This window comes from Natrix helvetica, assembly GCF_964273705.1.
Source record: "Natrix helvetica genome assembly, chromosome: 4".
Classification (NCBI taxonomy): Eukaryota; Metazoa; Chordata; class Lepidosauria; order Squamata; family Natricidae; genus Natrix; species Natrix helvetica.
This window is the reverse complement of record NC_138550.1, coordinates 42,046,867-42,064,517: the sequence shown is the minus strand read 5'-3', so window position 1 is coordinate 42,064,517 and position 17,651 is coordinate 42,046,867. Positions and strand designations below refer to the sequence as shown.

The following is a 17,651-nucleotide window of genomic DNA, read 5'->3' as shown; positions in this document are numbered from 1 at the left end:
AGTTTGGGTTTTCTGCTCAAGGCAGCTGTGGTCTTTGCACAATTACATTCTCTGCTCTATTAGTGCCCACTTCTAAGTTAGAGGACACTGCTTACAGTCACTTACATGTTAGTCACTTCTTTCTTGGACGATTATAATGACGTTTCTTTTGAAGAATATTTTGAAGGTTTAGCTGATCCAGAATGCAAAAACACATTCAATATTGGGTGCTTCACAGCATATGCTTGTAATACAACCATTACATTAGTCACATCAGTTCCCTGTAGGCTTCTAGGTAAAATTAAAGGTGCTGGTTTTCATGTTAAAGTCATACATAACATGAGGCCAGGTTACTATTGGAGCCATAACTGATCTACTAAGAGCAAAAAACAATTTAGTGATGGGATTTCACATATATCTGCAAAGGTCATTTAACTTTCCACTGACCATTTAGTGGTTTCCCTGCTATATAGCTAAATTAATTGTGAGTATGAAAAGTTGGCATGAAAGCTACAAATGAAAAGTTTTTGCAGAATAGGAAATTAAGAGGAAGACATTGCATAGATGTGGGCATTTGCTTTGAAGGATCAAGGGGTATTATGTATCATCTGTGATGAAAATAAGAATGCTTAAACTAGGCATGACTTCTTTGAATTGATTCCTTTTTCATTTTACATCCAACTTTATAGAACATTACTTTTGGGTAATAAAAATAAAAAACAAAACATTTGGTGACTTTTCCCAGATGAAATATTTCCTCTTACTTTAGGTATAAGAGCCTACTTTATGCCATAGATTCCTGCATGGAATTCAACATGATAGAATGGGAAACAGCAACCCCTCGTCATTCCAAGCCATGCAGTATATATCACCAGAGAACTGGTCTCCACGGATACAGCATGATTGTTCGCAATGAGTCAAAATCATGTGAATACAGAGTTCTACCTCACATGGAATTGCACAGGCAAACAAAGACCCTGGCTGCAAACAGTCATATTGTGCCCATGCAGAATAGCTCACGAGTGACATCTCCAATATATCTTGGAAAGAGGAGAGGGAAGAAGCTGCTCACTGTGTCTTATACTGAATTCAGTAAGGAATCGGATCTCAGAATACTAACAGGGCCAAGGGAGATGTGTCTGTGTATTGAGAGGTATTGCAATACCTTTCTTGCATTGTTAGCAGTCTTGTATTTCAAGCCTCTCGGGAAGCTTTTTCAGATTGGGAAGTGTTGAAAGCTGGGGAAACTGCAGAGCAGTAGAGAAATGTACAACCTAAAAAGAAGAGACAAACCTCTCAGCTATGCTACAATAATAACGAAAGCATTAAAATATCACACACCACATACAAAAATCTGTAGTGCTTCATAGGCAATGAAGGACCAAAGGTGCTGTTGAAAAGGCAACAGTATTTTCTTGGTTTTTTTTTTTCTCTTGAAAACATTTCACTTCTCATCCAAGAAGCTTTTTCAGTTGAACTGAAGAAGCTTCTACGATGAGAAGTGAAATGTTTTCAAAGAAAAGGCTAAGAAAGTTCAGTTGCTTTTTCAACAGTACCTTTTGGGACAACCATGATCTGGATGACTGAGAATCTCCATAAATATTCAGGCCATAAAAGATGTTTTTGGAAAACAGAAAAATTAATTCTACTAAACATTAAAGACTAAAACAGTATGGAAACAATAATATCAGCATAGTTTCAAGTAATTCATTGTACAAGTAATTATATAAGATATATTTTTCAGGATATTCTAGTTACATGTGCATCTAATACACAACAAAGATGCCAGTACTAAGGTAATCTTCCTTAATCCCTACATTGTTTTATATAATGTACACATGCCAAGTCCTTGGGTAAAAAGCATATTGCACAGACAGAGGTCAGTGGTGGGTTTCAATTTTTTTTAGAACCTATTCTGTAGGTGTGGCCTGTTGTGGGAGTGGCTTGGCAGTCATGTGACTGGGTGGGAGTGGCCAACTTGATGTCACTCACCAGGAGATGTCATGGATTGGATAAAATGTGGTGAAGCTCACTTAGCAACGCTCTTGCTTAGCAACCAAAATTTTAGGCTCAATTGTAGTCATAAGTCAAGGACTATCTCTACCTTCCTCTGCATGGCAGCCTTGTCCTAGTAAACTATTTCTCCTTTCTGGCAATTTTCCTCTCTGTTAGAGGCACCAAAATAATCCATACAATGTAAGGTTTCCTGCTGCAGCAGGGGCTTGGACTAGATGACCTCCTAGTAACCTTCTAGCTCTAAATTGCTGTGCTGTTTTTCTTTCTTTCTGCTAACAAAGAAACCTGCCTGAGGCTCATTCCACATGCCTGCCAGATAGAGATAATGAGATAATGACCCTAGAGAAAGTTTGGCTCCATTCACAAGCAGGGAATCATCCAAACCCTTTTAGAAACACAATGCTCATATTGCATAAACCCCAAAACTGGGGGAAAGTGTGTGTGCTACAGCATGGCTCTTTGCCTGGCTTCCTGCCTCCTCCTGTGGTATCCTCAGTGCTCGCTTGTGCTCTCCCTCCTGAAGTGTAGCTTGATTGCAGGCGGAGCCACATTGCCTTTTCAAACTTGTAATCAGTGAAGCTGGGCTGGATTTTTACATAGCTTTATTCAGCTCTGGAGGGGGGGGAATGGATGGGGGCCTGGGGTGGAAATCACTACACTTGAGAGAGAGCACGAGCGAGCACTGAGACCACCACAGGAGGAGGCAGGAAGCCAAGCAAAGAGCCATGCTGTAGCACGCACTTTCCCCGGATCGGCTATGTAAAAATCCAGCCTAGCTTCACTGATTACAGGTTTGTAAAGGCAACGTGGCTCCGCCTGCAATCAAACTACACTTGGGAAGGGAGAGCACAAGCGAGCCAGGGTCCTTCCCTCAAATCTTTGGCCAAAGCCCCACCCAGCACAGGAGGATGAAGTTTGAATTCCTTCCCCTCCCTCTGACCCGCACATACCTTTTCTAGCTGCTTCAGAGAGGGCTTCAACACTGCTCTTGCCTCAGGTCCTCTTAAGAAGCCCCACCCTTCCTTCCTTCCATCCACAGATGGAACGGGTTCTAACCAGCACGGTGGATTTGTGGAACTTCTTCTACCGAACCAGTTAGAACCGGCAGGAACCCACCCCTGACACAGGTACAACACATTATTTCATTAAACAGAATAAAATAGAGACATTCCTATGACCTACTGCAAAAGGGGTTGGAAAGAATTCTAGGACGCATGTTATTCCAACCTTGTTAGTGAGGACATTTAGACAAGCCACTGAATACCAAGAATTGTTGGTCTTATTGTGAGCAAATTGATTAGTACATTCTTAATTGATACGCAACAATCTGTCAGGTAATCAAAATCTAACATTTCTCTCTGAGTTTCAGAGCTGAGTTTGGTTCCCAAATTCAGATATGTTCTCTCTAGACATTGCATTCTAGTGATACTACTCAGTTCTTTGCCTGACAGAAATACAAATAGATTACTGCAATCATAAAATTAGTTGGTGTATAAGTACAGATAAACGGATATCAGTCCCAGAATTATTCAACTTTAATGTTTCCTCTGGGGGCAATATTCATTCATTTTTGAACATAGTCCTTTAATCGATTCTTATGTTCTCTCGTATACATGTGTGAATATTGTTATTACCTTTTGTTCAGGATAGCACATTTTTAATTATTTTTATTCTCCCATTTCACCTTCTCTGTGAGTTTCTGGGAAAATACTTGCCATTTTGGTTGATGGCTAACAACTATCAAGTTTAAATATAAGATCAACAATCAAATGTTTAACCAGACTGCCAATATGTTAAAAAGAACACTTTACAGGACTTTTTAAAAAGAATTTTGCTTTTCTTTTAAATTTAAACCTTTTAGTGCTGCTCTTAATCATAGCAGGTGTAGGAGTTTGCCTTAACAGCTCCTAAAAATGTTCAGTAATTCAAGAAAAGTTTTTTAGAAGGAATTGCAACATAAGTAAAATAAGGAATGAATAAAAATGCCTTGATAATATAATAACAGACCTCAACTTGCTAACCATGTGGGAAATACTTGCCAAAGTTTTATATGCCTTGTTTCATATCATGGTAGAATTTGGGCACTGTTGTTGTTTTTAGTTAAAGTGTTGTTGAATTAAATTTTGCAAGGTAATTTGGAAGATGACACTTATTCACCTGACAAACCTCCACTTTTGGATAATTGTAGTTAAAAATAATAGGTACATTTTCTTTTTTATTTAAATCATGAGCAATTAGCAATGAGTAGTAATGCTGTAGATCAGCTATTGCCAATCAAGTTGCTTATTGTCACCTGACTCGGTGTTAGGTTAATTATTAGAAGAATCTAGATGGCCTAAAATTGCAAATTGGCAGTATATTCAATTCAAACATCTGTTAATTGCAGAATTAGAGGCATCTGAAACTGTTATTGGTATTATGCTTTCTGTGATATTACATCTACAGTAAATTATTGTTATACAATTAAAGAATATCACTAAAATGAGTATGTGTTACAAAATCTCAAGATTTGTACATTTCATTTTTAAAAACCAATCACTAAGAATTTTGAAGAATATTATTATTTATGGTCTTAATCTGAGAGCCAGTTTAGTTTTGTATTTAAAGCGTCAGCTAGAAAGTGGGAGAACATGACTTCAAGTCCCTCTTTCGCCGTGAAAGTTGGCTGGGTGACTTTGGGCCAGCCACTCTCTCTCTCAGCCTAACCATAGGCTGAGAGAGAGCATAAGGCATGCTGTTCAGAGGAGCAAGGTATGTTGGATATTTTTGCCTTGAGTTATTGTAAAAATAATAAAGGCAGGTTACAGGTAGGTAGGTAGGTAGGTAGGTAGGTAGGTAGGTAGGTAGGTAGGTAGGTAGGTAGATAGATAGATAGATAGATAGATAGATAGATAGATAGATAGATGATAGATAGATAAATAGATAGATAGATAGATAGATAGATAGATAGACGATAGATAATAGATAGATAGATAGATAGATAGATAGATAGATAGATAGATAGATAGATGATAGATAGATAGATAGATAGATAGATAGATGATAGATGATAGATGATAGATGATAGATGATAGATAGATAGATAGATAGATAGATGATAGATAGATAGATAGATAGATAGATAGATAGATAGATAGATAGATAGATAGATAGATAGATAGATAGGTAATCTGGGATTACTTCAGCACTAGATTCTGTTTTACATTTATTGATTGCTTCATAGAGTTTTTTATCTTAAAGTTATCTATTCAGTTTGTCATGTTGAAAATGTAAACTGATGGAACATTTGCTTATGTGATATAAAGTCGAATTTTTATTGTCCTATTTTAATTTAATGGACTACCTCATGTTCAGATTTAATTATTCATTTCAAAATTTAACTGGATCATTTCTTCTATGTATCATGTTTTTATTGTTTATTTTTGTTTCCATTGCCTATTTGTGTGTGTTACTTCTCTTCCACTGTTGTCTTATTTGTATATTAAAAGAAGATTTATATACTTGTTTTTAATATCCCATTGTAAAACATGTGAATATGTTTTGTGTCTTCCTTTAACTTCTTTTGCTTTTATTAGAATTCTCCAATTATCACTCTCAAATAAATATATCTAGCTATATTTTTCTATGATTTTTAGTACTCTTAAAATTATCTTTAAATTTCCTTTCCTTATTATTAATTGACATTATTGTTTGAGATAATATCCTTTCCTTTCTCTTATGGAGTTGAAAGTCTGTACTCAATCATTACACTCTACTATGTTCTTGCTGCCCAAGGCCTTCATCTCTTATGATACATAGTTATGAAAACCAATTGGATCTTTTTTCATTTTTAAATTCTGGCATATAATTTTCTATTTCAGTTTTTACAATATTATTTATCTTTCTCAACAGCATGCCTGGCTTACTTTTGCATAAGCTGGCATTTAATTGGTTTTATATTCTGAGTGTCACCTTCAGGTTAAATCTTGCATGTTTAATTTTTTTAAAGTTTAGGTTAAACATTCAATATCAATAATTCAAATTGGTATGTTCCAGAATATGCACCTGAAATTTCCTGGATGATTTAACTGCTTTTCTTTATCTTCCTCCGGTTATGTGACTAATTTGATTCTGATTCTATCCTTCTGGTGATATCTATGTGTAGAGTTTGTGCTTGAAAAAAATATTGGTATTGAACAAAGAATTATCTTCATACTTTTTTAAAAAATCTATTTCCTTGTGTTGTTGCAATTATGCAGTTTTTTTAGCTGTCCACACTGTCCACACCATCTCTGTGTTCTACAATTTGGCCAGGGCTTCAACAGTATTACCAACAGTCAACTCAAATATTTCTCCATTCAGAAAAGGAATCAGATCTATCAAGTGCTTTGGTCAAATCATTTTGACTGATCTTCCACCTCCACAGACTATTATAGCTACTGCCACTCTACAACCGAACCCAGCGTGATCTGATCGTAATACATTGGAGTTCCCACTCTCATCCAGTGCTTTCGTAAGAGAACAATTCCTGTGCTAAAGGGCCATCCTCTTTAGGGTCACCTCTCTGTAAACAATTTATCCTTCCCAGGGCAAGGGCTCCTTCTAACTCATCTGCAATTTTTTGTGCAGAATGCCTCCAACTCAGCAGATATTCAACACCACCAAACACAATTAGGAAGATATTTGCTCCCAAGACAAATTTCTCTTCCAATGGTTATGGGGAGATTTAGATAGCCTTCAATTGAGAACTATTTTCACTACCAGGTGCTCTACAAATAAATTTATTGTCAAATTTTTCATCCAGCATACAAGAATAAAAATCACCAGTACTAGCTGGGTGTCATGGGAGTTGCAGCCCTAATGCATTTAGATGGCACTACCTTGGTAAGCTGCTACATAGAATCTTCCAAAGGATGTAGTAAGTGGTTAGTTTTTAAAGCTTTCCTTTTCTGGCTGTTAAGAGGGAGAGGAGTGGGAGGATAGGAGTTTGGAGGACAAGTTGTCCTATATATTTCAACAGCCAACTACATCCATGAGGATTCTTTCTTGCATCATCTAAAAGCCACCGTACATTATTCTGATCATTGTGCAGTTGCTTAGAAACACTGAACTTGTTCTAAAAGAGAGAAAAGAAAATATCTTACTACTGATAAAAAGCCCTTTAGTTAGAAAGGCTCCTTTTGTAGGTGTTAAATTCATATAAGGTGGGAAACTTCCATTCTCCTTGACCCTTTTCAAGTAGGACACATCTTTATTTCATTTTCTGAAAATTAAATACATTCCATTTCACCACTACTGAAACAATGAATTCTATTCAAAATCACTGTAGAGCAATCATCATCCAAGGTACTATACTACATAGGTGGATGTAAGGCTAAGTAAGTACATTATCTGTACTTATGCATCATCATATGCCTTGATTAATTTCAAAGGTGTTACTCTTACTCAAAACATCTATGATTTCTTTCAAGGAGCAACACGCTATCTGACACAAAGAAGCAAATTTATGAGAAGACTAAACACCTTACAACATTTTAATTCTGGCTCAGATTCTAGCAGATAGAAATAAAATACTGAAAGTAATGCTGTCTCAGAATAAGTTATAGGGTATAAAGTTATGCTATTTCAGAATAAGTTATATATATAAGTATATATTTGGAGACTGTATAAATGAGTTGACTTTCCATTATCATCAATCATGTCCAAAACCATTTCTAATAGAATTGCCATAAAAAATCATTAAGGTTTTGGAATTGGAGTGTGCCTGAAATGGAAAATGTGTTGTTACGAGCCTAGAACAAAATTGCATTTCCGGAAATGCCTTTAAAATTTTAATGGAACAAAAACCAGTCTTTTAAATGTTAGGACGAAAAAAAAACAGTGGAAGTGTAGAACAAATCTGATAAATTTTTCCTTGTTTTTTACCCCAGAGCCACAAAATAAACATGATGGCAGGCCTTTATAGTGAAAAAAAACACCACTTAAATTGATTATATTAAAAATATTTTAAAAGTACTGTTAGTAGGAACTGTGTGTAAGTGTGTTGCTATTCCAAGGAGGATATTAATTGAGAGGAATATAAAAAGTTAATCATATGTGGTCCAGTTCATATTTTTACAGCAAATTCAGATTGTTTTGCACTTGAAGTGTAAAAAGAATAATTGTAGTGGATATGCCAAACAGACAATGGCTGAAATAAAAAAATGCACCAAAATATACTATCAATATAAAATGTACATATATTTCAAATCGTATCTTACTAGCCTCAGCAGAGATTGTATTTTTAAATGTTCTCCACAACAAGGTAAATGACAATGCAGAGCATACTCAGCACACAGACTTTAACAAACCAACCAAATAAAAACATTGTGAACTACTTCCAAAGCCAAAAATTCAAAAACTCATTCCATCCAACTTGCTGCTGGTTATTATCTTCTTTTTTACTTTGATTTTCCCCAATATTGGAGCCTTCTCAAGAGTGCTGATTTTTTACATAAACTACTATATATGTAGTAAGATATTATGAGCCTGATCATTTGTGCCTTGAATGAGAACTCTGTTGATTTGTTTGATGATCCATTGGTTTGTTTTCTTCTCTGTCCATTGTCATGGGAATATCCACCTCATAGTGTTCCAGGAATAGGAGAGAAATATTGAAAATAAGTTGTTAAAAAAATAAAGCTAAAAATTATAGCTGACTGGTTGGATGAAAAACGAATGGCCCAGAGTACTTGGAGTTGCTTGTACCTCATAGTCTAAAAATCAGGTGTCAAGTACCCATAAATTTTCACAGTTGATACTGGGTAATATACCTTTAGCTATACATTATTTCATGTAAAAATGACTTTTTTCTGTGCATTTATTACATCTTGGATTGCTTGACTATTTACCTACCCTGAGTATTTCTTTATGTCATGTATATATTTTTTATATTGCTTTTATTTGGGATGCCTGTCTGTGTGTGGTGGGGTAGATGTGTTGAGATCGTTTTAATTGCAACCTAGTATTATGTATTTGAGATGGTTGGCTATATAAATTTAAAAAATAAATGAGCCAGTAATATCCAGACAGAAACGTCTACAAAATTTTCTAGTGAAATCCTAAATAATATCAAGTAAAACATATACAATATTTATTCATGTAAAATATTTAATATGTTGCCTGCCGTGCTACTTAACTTAAAGCATAAAATACATGCAACATATATTAAAACATAAGCCGAAATATTATATTTGCTTTAAATATATTTTTGATTGAGAATATATCAGAAATCATTCGTTTTAGGTTTTTTGTATAGTTACTAGAAATATGTTGGAACCAACTGTATTTTTCCTTTGTCCTTTGCAGGTATTCAGACTTTGTTACTTTGGTATGCATGAGGCTTCTAAGAATAATTGAAATATAAAGGTTAATTGCTTTTATTTTATAGAAACACTCTTCTCATTTTGATGTATGTCTTTGCTGCAAGTGATATCTTGCACATGCAGATACAGTACCCAGTTCACCATGAGTCTGGGAACAAATTCATCCAGAGCTTTACTGATTATGGAATGATTTTTTTTCTGATCCTAAATACACAGTCAAATATTTCTTTGATATCAGTGGGGATTCTTAGTCATCCATGTCAAAGTTGTCTCAAAGGTGTTTTTTTCCCCAAAAGGCAACTGGGCTGTTTTTTCCTTGAGGAAGAACAACAAAACATTTCTCTTTTCATCCAAGAAGCTTCGTCAGTTGGATGGTGGGTAGATGGAAAGATTGGTTCTGACCGGATGGGGAATGAAGAGATTGTATTTCTTTGCAGTCATCTGGTCCTTAGCCCTCTTTCTGAGAGCTTTTGAAGCCACTTGAGGGTTTATCTTTGTCCTCAGGTTCACCTGAATCAGAGTGCAATTGATTGTGGAATCTTCTTGGAATTGCTGCAAGGGCTGCCTTGTAGGCTTGAAATAGATTGTGTCTTATCCATCCCCATCTGTTGAGAGAGGTCTGCCCAGTGTTAACATAAAACACTTTATCCCTCTTTAAAACCAATGATCCTTTCTATCCAAAATGTGGATTGTACTGTCTTTAAAAGAGTGACCTTTGTCTTTCAAATGCAGATGAACTGCTAAATCTTGTCTTGATGGGTTTGATCTCCTATGTTGTGCCATGCTCTTGTGAAGTGGTTGTTTTGTTTCACCAAAGTACGTATGTGTACATTGTGTGCAGATTTTACATGAAGTTCCTTTCTATCAATTGCCAATATTACTGTGGTAATATTTCATATACACTTAATTTTGTACTAGCACATGTTGATTCTGCAGAACTAGCCAAAAAAAAAAAAGATTCCCTGGATATCTATATCAGGAGTTCATAGTTTGCATTCCATTAACTTGCATTCCATCAAATTTTAGCTCTAGTCTAAAGTAAGAAAATTCTTTCATTGAGCATGTGATTCTGCAAATGCAGTCATTGTTGAGCAGTTTACAAGCAGTTCTGACAGGAATTTTCTAATTTAGCCAACAGATGCTTCCTAAGGTTCACACCATTGTGATGTAGCAATCTCTTTCTTAAGAGTTTTCTTGTAAATAATGTATTTCTCTCCACTGCCTATTTATATTTTGCAGGAGCAATCTGAAACCAGAGAAGATAATGTTTCTCAATTATATAAAATTAAGGGACATTTTCACACAGTCATTTTTTTTCAACTAAGACCAGTTCTGCAGAGACCTACAATTCCTACCTTTGAATGCATTTCTGAATCAAACTCATGTGAAATTCATTTTTTCAAGGTTATAATCTATGTTATGTCTCCTTCAGTAAAAACTAGTAAGTATTCACCTTTACAACTAGTAACTGTTCAGTATTTTAAATGAAGCAACTTATGTCATTAAACACAAAACAATTATGTGTCAGTAACATAAAGCAAACTAAAGTTATTAAGGATTAAGATGTTTAATCTATGAAATTATTAAGAAGAGTTAGTGCATTTCTAAATATGCTTATACTAAATTTCTGTTAGAGAATTTCCATAATCAGCACCATGTTAACAGGTCCAAGCTTCCACAGAATTGTTCATATTCAAGATTTGAGCTGTTTAATTTCTTGCTCAGCAGCGGTACGCATGAAGTATTACACTAGTAGTAGTTCTTGAAAAAGCTGTCTCCTTAAAGACAATGATTCTTAATCTTTTATATTTTTATGTCACAATCCATCCATCAAATAATCAGTAAAGTACCATGATAAAACAAAGTTCCCTTTTATTTTTATTTATTTAATGAAACATTTCTTCCTTTATTATTGTTACTATTTATATTGAGGTTTGAGGACAAAGGTTTACAGACTGCTATAAACTTCAACATACCATCTAGACTGTTTCTATGCCACACTGAAACCTTGGTAAATATTTTATTTATTTATTTATTTAAAAGGAAGAATACCATGACACATTTTAGCTTGGACAAGGATGTTTTGCGTGTAGAACCAGCAGTAATACTGGTAGCAACCCATCCCTGAACTAGCATGTATCAATAGCTTTACTCTCCATTAGTTACCTTCCTTCAAAATCATTCTTATTTGTAGCCTTCAGTAAGTTTAATAACAAAACTGTATAGTTACACAACTCATCAGATTATGAGTCTTTGCCAATTTATGCTTAATGACTATACAAAACTGCCTTAATGTGTCATTATAGTATTGATCAGAACTCTACTGGCATTATAATAATATTTTTTGTCCTCATTGTAATACAATCCAAAGACAACTTCAAGCTGCATAAAATTGTTTACTTTGGAAGCAAATCAAGTAACCCAAATCAGAGGCCATTAAGACAGAGTAGGGTTGAGAGCTGGGACAGCAAATTTCATTCTAGCATTATTTTCCATTAAATTAATATTGGGAGAAAATGACATCACATCACAGCAGAGACAAAAGTTTCTAGAATCATAGAGTTCAGAAGACACACATAGGCTGTGTTTAGAATACTGTGGTATTCTAAATTAGAGCCATCCAGAAACAGCTGTTTGCTGTTTGTTTGATTTCAGTGAATGAAGGAAGCCACCACTTCTCAGTAATTGTTTCCACTGTTGAATTGCTGCCATTAGCAATTTTTTTAAAAAAAAAGAGTCTATCAGCCCAAAAATCTCTAATAACTGCTTATGGTCAGAGTTAATTGTTCATGAAGGCAGTATCCCCTGTATTTATTAAAGGACGACTTTAGAGTCACAGGACAAATAGATTTTACCAGAAAAAGTTCTACCCTTTCCACTAAGAATGAGACAGCACTGGGAATCTCAACCCAAATATTTCAAGGAGGTCAATTCATAGAGCAAAAAGGCCCTTGCTGCTCTCCTTTTAATACACTATTTCTTATTCAAAGGTTAAGAGTACTTTGGCCTAATTAAGATGACTAAAGCTAAACAGAAAAGTATTCTCTTGCCTCCACAATTTCTAAACCCAAAAAGGAGCCGAGATGAGAAAAATCTCACAATAATCAAAAGATATTTCCTGAGGCAATAGACTGAGAAAATATCTGTAGCACTAGACTTTTTCCTATATTAACTAAAATCCCAGTCATACTTGCAAGCCATCTCTTGGAAAATTTAAGAATGGCATCAAGAACAACCTGGCCCATCCATATTCATTTTCAAAATCCAGATGAAAGATCTGTGGGAGAAAATGCAGGGAATCTAACAGGAGTTACCAGTAAGAAACCGTACTCTTTAACCATTGAAACCAAAAGATTCTGTAGCATTTTTAGAAAAGTTACCATTTTCTTTGGATTGTAAATTTAACCTTGGTGTGACATGATATTCTTGTTAGATTAGATGGGACCTGGGGCCAAAAGTTTTCAAAAGATTTTTCACTCCAAGATTACTAATTGTATTGTCAAATGGTTTTTATCATGAACATCCACTTAGTCTTCTAGTTCCTTTAACATTGGCTGATATGCATTACTTTATCCTTGAGGCATAAGATTACATCTGTTGCTTAATATTCAGATTGTTATTATATCATTTCTGAATCTATCTCTAGTTTCTTTGATTTTATTTATAATTCTGACATTTGGGGGAGACTTGCTTTCTAGTATGGCTTGTTTTCTACTGAAAGAGACTAAATTGTAAAACTTACTTTTTGAGAATTATTTCTAAATGGAAGTGCAAGACGTCTATTTGGGAGAAAGAAATCATGCAGCCAGAGAGAAGTCATAAAACTGATTGAATATGTTCAGTAGAAACTAATCAGCATAAAATTTTGACTCAGGTTCTAAGAACATCCCCAGCAAGAAAATACTAGGTTTCCAAGAAGCCAGTTCTTAGTCTAGAAGTTTTATTCTGTAAGGGGCCTGCACTTCTTGAAAGTATCTGGCGGAACATTGATTGAAGCCTAATGGTGGGATGGCTTTTCTTATAAGATTGTGTGTGCGTGCAAGACGTTCCTTATGAACATTATATATTTTAGAAGCATCTCAAAACACCAGAAATGCATTCCATGAATACATCAATGTGTCCTCCATAGTCCATATGCCTAAAAGTTTCATAAAAGTTCATTTTCCACATATAAGCAAATACTATATGCACAATTAATCAAAGCAAGTTTTAGACTCATATACCGTGCATATCATTATGTGTGGTTGTACCATGGGCAAGAATAGCATCAGCATAAGTAGGCTGGAGGTGTGGAATCTGCAGAAAAACAAGAAGTTATAGTTCATAAAATTTAGAAATTTTTCCCTATAATTTTCTTGAATAATATTGTAATAGCTTTTCTGCTGTCACATTCAATCTTTGAACCATTTCTGCTAACTACTGAATTTCACTTGAATAGCTTTCATGACAGTATTGGACTGTTCCCATAGCTCTAACAGTTCTACATTATTCCAATATGGTACGCATTATTATTACATTAAAAATTAAATACCACACTAATAGTAGTACACTTAAACAAGCAGTCTAAGTTGTAAATGGGTGCTATACTTTGTCATCAAATTTTATGACTGCATTTACCAGAACCACCTGTGGTTATATAATCCTGTTGAAATCCAGCAGAGTTTACACACAACAAAATCATTAATATTTAAAATTTGATTGTCTCAGAGATATGAACACTGCAGTATATTCCAAGTTCTTTTTGTATTGATATGTCTATACAAGACTGATTTGCTTTATAAATCGCAGAAAATCAATGTCACACCTGAGAATACATATCAAAAAGCCTGAATTTGCATAGAATGGAATTTTTGGATCCTGATCTAATAATACTTAAATTAATTCAGATTAATAGAATTTAAGTGAACCATGACTAATCACCTGTTGATTAAGTCTGAATCTAATTCAACTTTTTAAAAAACAATATCTCTAAAAGATTGCATATTTATTCAAATTGGAATTATAATACTTTTGTTGGCTTAATAACATTTTTGAAACTCAAAATCCCCACAGAATGTTGGCCCCATCAGTATTAACATTAAAATAATCTATTTTATTCTGCATTACAAAGAAATTAAATGTCCTGTGTAATTTCAGTGGAGAAATACTTCTTGGTTTTTTTCTGACAGCCTCCAACAATAGTCTCTGAGACCTAACATGAGCTTAAGTTCATTGAGACATAATTAACTTCTCTCGTTATCCATTTATGTACAGTCTTGTAAATACCAATAAGCCCTAATATATTACATTTACTAAGGAACAATTTTTTAATTCATATATGTACAAACAATGCCATTCCTGAAGCTTCTGCATATAATTCTATTGCCAACCAAACATTTAATATACTATAACAGTCCTTATTGTTTTATGTGTCTGAATGAAAATAATGTATAGATTTATCCCAGACATACTGTTCCAGAAATCCTATGGTTAGAAAATCAAGAAAGCATTGCAGGTTTTTCTTTGGTTTAAGTATATCTTTTTCTATTTTAATACCAAGAATTATAATCAACAAACTACTTTTCTATACACCAGCAATATTCAGTTAAATCCAGAATTTGTTTGATCAGGGCTTTACCAAAATTATAAACTGTGAGTGTATTAATCACCAAAACCACCTTATTTCTCATGAATCTCCAGGAGCAGGTTTAAATAGGAGGCATGTTATATCATGTTATTTTTAAAACTCCTAGTTCAAAATTATAGGAAATGGTGCATCTAATATTTGGAAATAATGCTCAAGGAAGGTTTACAGAGGGCTTAAAAAGAAAAAAAAGAAAATTTAAGAAATCACATGTGCTTCTAGAATTGGAATTTGCACTCATCTGTATTATTAAAGGGATTTTCAAAAGGTGCTCACCTTGTTTGATATCAGAAGAACAACCTAATTCAAGTCCAACTTAGAGAAAGAATCATTTTAAGAAGAGATTGGAAAACTCTGAAATTGCATAGGGTTTCCTGCTTGAGCAGGGGGTTGGACTAGAGGTCCCCAAGGTCCCTTCCAACTCTGTTATTCTGTTATTCCTTCAAAGATGGAACAGAAGCTTTCAAGGTGTCCATCAAGAGTAAGTATCAGGTCAGATGACCCATCGAACATTTGATTATAACTTTTTCACATCCCATTTACTGCAAGTACATCTTAATATTCATCTGTTTAATATATACAATTTTTAATATATACAATCATTATCATCATCATCTTTTGGGCTCTTGGAGCTTGCTTGGTTGCTTAGAAATATTTCACTTCCCAACTAGATAATATAACCAGTGAAAGTGAGTGAGGTTTGCTCCCTGTTTATATATAGTAGTTTGCCATGCTAATTTTGGTGGGGATTTGCTTTTTTCTCTTGGTGATTCCTTGGTTATAGTATTTTCTGCTTGCTTGTTTGTTTAATGTTAATCCTTGCTTATTTGGGTGCTGGGTGCTGGAAATGTAGGCATTGGCTGCTTTTTATGTCGCTTTTGAATTTGTACTTATCTGAATAATGATGTTCGAGCTTGGATTTTACTTTGGTAATGAAGCACTTGGTTAGTATAGATTGTTTTTCAAAAGACTACAAATGCATTGCAGCAACTCAAAACACCAAACAAAGGAAACAGATTGCCTACACAACATCTTCCAATATAATGTATACTTACATATACATTATGTAAAATTCATAATGCATAACATTATGAAAAATTCCCGACCACTCAACCCACTATAGCATGACCAATACAAATTACAAAAAGAATTATACTATGAAACCTCAAAAACATCTCAGAAACAACACATTATTACAACCATTTAGCACTACCATAATATACAAACCAACGTAAGCATTCAAAAAGTAAACCAAAAGATCCAGTAGTCCAAGGAGGGGGGTGGAATAAGAATTATTTACAATATACAGTTTAAGGGCTGTAATAGCCAATGTATAGGACAAAGAGGCAGAAGTCTAGTTAAGTGAATCCATGACACAACTAGCAGACAAAAGTCATGATGAAAACTTAATCTCACAATGGACTCAACTACAGTTTCTATTGGGAGATGGTCCTAGCCAAAGCTAAATCCAAACACACTAGAGAATTTCTGAAAGGTTGGCATTTGGATAGATCAGTCATTAATAGACACATAGTAATAAACAATATTTGCACACCATTCATAATCAATAAAAAAGCTAAGTACTTTGAGAAACACAGGGAACTGAAGATGACTCTGTGAAAAGCAGTTCTGTTTGTAGTCATGAATAGGAAGCCAACAAGAGCCTTCTTTGACCATCTGGATAAAGAGAGGATGAGAGATCACTCAAACTGTTTTTCTTACAGTTACTCAATGGAAGAGGGGAAGATCAGAAGATAAAAGAATTTACTATAATTTGTTCCAGCCTTTCACTAAGTTTATACTTCCCTCGCTAATCATTTCTGAAACTTGCCTATTAATTGTTTCAAAGCACTATAACAAACACTGCAAACACTGGATGAGTGCCTTAAATTTCTTAATGTGAGAAAAATATTTATTTATAAAATGTATTGTCCACCCATCTTACCACAGGGTAACTGTAAAGATCTATCATTACACTCTTGAACTATCTAAAATAAACAGCAAAAAGCAAGATACAATTTTGGCTATAGAAAAGTTTTAAATGGAGCAAGGGCTCACAAATATTGGAATATTGGATTTGAATATTAAGAATTTGAAATTAATCATAAAGAATACATGCATTCTTTTCTGGCATTTTACTTGGAGACATAACAAGACAAGTAGCTACTAATGGTGTTTCTTGATATCTGTGTGGAACTGAACTGAGAACTGCAATGGAACTTTGAATCAATTTCAGCTATGTTATGTCTTCTTGAGAACAATCTGTTCCCAGAAGATGTTACTAAAAAAGATATGCCACAAAATTTACCCAAGAACAGTATGACCAAGACTTTGAAAAAGAATTTGTCTGGAAGAATATAGGCAACATTAAGAAACACAGAAGAAATTGGATGAGGATTTTAAAATTAAGACAGTCCCAGAGAACTGGTGTCTGTGTCTGTGTACACAAAATCTGTCTGTCTGTCTATCTGTCTCTATCTATCTATCTATCTATCTATCTATCTATCTATCTATCTATCTATCTATCTATCTATCTATCATCTATCTATCTATCTATCTATCTACAATGAGTGGTTAGAATGCAGATATGTGTGTTTGTGTGTGTATGTTTATGTATGTGTGTGTATATATATGTATGTGTGTACATATATATGTATGTGTGTACATATGTATATGCATGTGTGTGTGTG

General features: G+C 34.4%; 1 protein-coding gene across 5 annotated transcripts in view; it reads left to right on the top strand.

Moving 5' to 3' along the window:
- HTR1F (5-hydroxytryptamine receptor 1F) overlaps positions 1-17,651 on the top strand; it is a 95,442-nt gene that overhangs the window by 29,819 nt on the left and 47,972 nt on the right. The window contains exon 1 of one of the 5 annotated variants that reach the window (XM_081952206.1): positions 3,064-3,122. The exons of 3 other annotated variants lie outside the window; for them this stretch is intronic. The gene's annotated coding sequence lies outside the window, so the exon portion shown is untranslated. Of the gene's footprint in view, positions 1-3,063; positions 3,123-10,765; positions 10,780-17,651 lie in introns of those variants that run through there. One more of the 5 variants, XM_081952205.1, reaches the window with a different exon arrangement.